The sequence below is a fragment of the Sus scrofa genome, chromosome 3, assembly GCF_000003025.6.
Source record: "Sus scrofa isolate TJ Tabasco breed Duroc chromosome 3, Sscrofa11.1, whole genome shotgun sequence".
NCBI lineage: Eukaryota > Metazoa > Chordata > Mammalia > Artiodactyla > Suidae > Sus > Sus scrofa.
The window spans coordinates 56,511,570-56,515,445 of record NC_010445.4 but is presented as its reverse complement, the minus strand read 5'-3'; positions in this window follow the sequence as shown (position 1 = coordinate 56,515,445).

Here is a 3,876-nt window from a genome sequence, read left to right as displayed (position 1 = left end):
GGGATCCCTTATCTTTTCTGGGGTGAGGTTGGGACCAGAAAAGGGGCTGGGGAAGGGGTCCATGAGAAGTGCCTGAAAGCAACTTTCCCTGTGTGAGCCGGAGGGCTGGTTTTCCATCTCCGCCCTGGGCGCATCTTCATGCAGGTGGGGTGGGGCCGAAGAGCTGCATGCACTGCTGGCCTTGGCTACCCTACCCTCCTGGTCGGCTTGAAGCAGGTGCAGACTGTTCTGCGGCATGTCAACATCACCTGGAGAGGTTTTTAACACGTGCCGGCCTTCCCCACCACCGGCCCTCCCCCCCGCCGCCCCCGCCCCTCCCCCCGCCGCCCCCCGCCCCTCCCCCCACGCCGCCCCCCCCCCAGCCGGGTCCCAGCGCCCACGTCTGCCCCGCCCCCACAGGTGCCACCCCAGTCAGCCCCGCCCCCACTCAGGACTCTCCCCCAGCCCCCCACGCCAGCCCCGCCCCCACGCCAGTCCACCTCCAGCAGCCGGCCCCGCCCTCACGCAGGCCCCTTCCCCAGCCAGCCCTGCCCTTATGACAGCCCTTCCCAGCCCGGTACGCCCACATCGGGCCCAGTCCCCCACGCCGGCCCCTCCCCCCACGCCCCAACGCAGGTATGTAAAGTCTCTTCAGACGCTTCTCTCCACACACCCCTTCCTCCCTGGGTGGGACGGTCTTCGCTGGAACCTTCAGTCCAGTGGAACTTGGTGCCTTCTCAGTCCCGCTCAGGAGAAGACCTGTTCTTGAGCTCTTGTTACCTCAGTTTCCCCGCGTGGAAAGTTGGGGTGCTGGAGCACAGAACCCAACAGGTCTGGTGAGATGGAGCCAGGTCCCTGCATTTCTTTTCTGGACTTGCTCCCCCTTCCTCAGCTGCACTTGACCCCATCCCCAGTTCCCATCAATGCCTCCTCCTAGCGGCCTGGAGGGCCCTTGGCTCTCGAGTGTCTAGGCAACCCACTCAGAGCCAGGGAGGGGCAGGGAGATTTCCTGGGCCTTCTGGGAAGGCAGATTTTTTATTTGTGGAGCTCAAGAAGGTGGGGTGCTGTTCTTTAGAACTGGGGGAGGGGGGAGGAACTGGGGCTTTTGCTGTTGTGTGGAGCCGGATTGTGAGACTGGTGATGCCAAGAGGAGACCGCAGCACGTGAGTGCATTGTCGAAACCGGAAATTGACACTGGGATGATTAACTTAGGTACAGACCCTACTCTGATTTGACCATTTAAGAGTTTTAACAGTTTCCATGTAAGCTTCATATTAACATATTCTTTAATGAATTTTATGTTCTACCAGGAAGTTATTTCAGAGAACCCCAAGGTACACCCACTCTCAGGTCTGTGTTTGGAGAGTAAATCTAATGGCTTAGAATTATTTGAGGGTCTTCAAGCCCTACCAGATGATATAATCCTGCGTTTAGACCCAAAACAGACCAGGAGGGAGTTCCTGTTGTGGTGCAGTGGATTGGGAATCCGAGGGCAGCAGCTTGGGTCCCCCTGTTCCATCTGGGTTTCAGTAGGTTGTGAGATCTGGATTTGCCAAAGGTGTGGTGTGGGCCACAGCTGCAGTTAGGATTCAGTCCCTGGTCCAGGAACTTCCATGTGCCCGCAGTGTGCCCATTAAAAAACAAACCCCAAACCAGACAAGGAGTGGAGTTCCCACTGTTGTGCAGTGGGTTAAGGATCCAGCATTGCCACAGCTATGGCTCAGATTTGGTCCCTGGACCAGGAACTTCCATATGCCACCGGTGCAGCAGGGACCAAAAAAGAAAAAAATAGGAGAGCACAGCAATTGTAAAGAAAAAGACACAAATTCGAATTACTTCCATTTTGTCATTCTGAACGGCTGCTTGGAAGTTACTTGTGTTTAAAATTTAAAACAGTGAAAACTTTGCAAGCAGTGTGGTATTTTTAGTTGGTAAATGTACTTATTAGTTCATAAGCTAACTGTTGTACTGAATTTGAATAACATCATTGAATGCAAACATTGTTTTTAAATTAATTATTTTAAAACTAGTGAATGAATCAAGAAAGAATATTATATCAGTGCTACTGTTTTGTGGCTTCTCAAATTGTGCTGTTTGTAGGCATTTCATTTATATTAAAATTGACTTAGTTACTGGACAGTTATTTACATTGTTACATAAAATATTATATCAGAAGGGAAACATTTTCACTGTATTCATTTCTTTTATGATCATCATTATTTGTTTCATGTTATGCTTATTGCTTAAAAACAGTTTATTTTAGGAGTTGCAGTCGGTCGTGGCTCAGCTGTAACCAACCTGATTAGTAACCATGAGGATGCGGGTTTGATTCCTGGTCTCACTCAATGGGTTAAGGATCCAGCATTACGGTGAGCTGTGGTGTAGGTTGCAGACTCGCCTAGGATTTGGCATTGCTGTGGCTGTGGTGTAGGCCGGCAGTCGACCCCTAGCCTAGGAACTTCCATATGGTACAGGCATGGCCCTAAAAAGCAAAAAGTAATAGTAATATATTTTAAGGGAAGGGGGTGTTAAAAGTGATCTGCTCTGAGTGTCAAACACTGAGAAGGCTTTACTTTGGGAATAAATGATTGAAGAACCAATGAAAGAGGGTGCAGTTTCACATAAATGCCACCATGTGGCAGTGTTCCCCAAGCCAAGATACTCAGCATTTCAAACCTGGCTCTTGCCATCAGCCCTAGTTCTGGATGTCTTTGCCTGGAGCAGGATCCCAGGCTCCTCCCTGAGCTCACAGCTCCCCACCCCACCCCAGTTCTGTCCTCTGTAATCCCTTTGCTCCAGAACCACTTGAAGGATCTTTCCTACCAGCAGCTCTGATCTGCTGGTCCTCTTCCAGTGTTCCCCAAACATATCCATACTCTTACCTCTGGGCTTTTGCATTACTGTTCCCTCTGCCTGGAATTATTTTCATCCCCATTTTCCTAATGTCCACAAGGAAAACTCATACTTCATGTATGAGTAAGTTCCTGGGGGAAAGTTACTTAATCTCTCTCTGCCTCAGTTTCTTTGGATGGGTTGGCCAGAAAGAGAAGGTAAATCCAGGACAAGGAATTAGAAAACTGGAAAGGCGCTGGGGAGCCATAGATATTTGAACAGGGGAGTGTCTTGGGTTGTAAGAAAGGCTGCCCCTTCTTCCTGCCCTCCAGGGACCAGAAGTCTCTGGCTTTGGCCAACCTACACTTCCTTCGTGGGTCCCCAGTAGCTGGACCAGAGGGTCTTCCTGATCTCTGCACCCTCCTAGGTGGGGCTGTTTGCACTCTGGTGACCTCCCCTGAGCCTGAGCCAGCCTCTGGCAGCGGGTCCCTGGGAAGACACCAGGTGTGTGTGTTGCTGGAAGGAGGTGTGTGTGGGGGGGGTCAGTCCTCTCTGGGAAACTGTGAGCTGCAGGTGGAGCCCAGATGTCACCTTTATGGCAGTGATGGTGACTCCCTGAGACATAAGGAGCTTGGAGGCCACATGGGGCTCACAGGACTCATGACATACAGCCGGGGCAAAGCCCTGTGTGCAGGTAGGGACCTGGCCGAGCCTGCTGGCATTCGGGGGCTCGTGGGGGGTCCTTGGAGTGGCATCCAGCATTGTCTTCCCCCACACATTTCAGCCTCTCTTCCTGTGTGTCCACGTCCTCTGTCTCCTTGTCCTTGTCTTCCCCCCTCTGCTCTATCTCTGTTTGTCTGTGATAGTCTTAAGTCCCTTACAGCCTCCTCCCCTCCACCTCTTCCTATGTCTCTCTGTGTCTCTCTCTGTCCTCGTGGTCTCCACCCCTATCTCTCCATCCACTGCTGTCACTGTGTCTCATTTGACCCCTATCCTTGAGCTTCTCAGCCCTGGAGGTCCCTCCTCTCTCCTCCTTTTTGGTTTCTCCTTCTCTGACCACAGGGC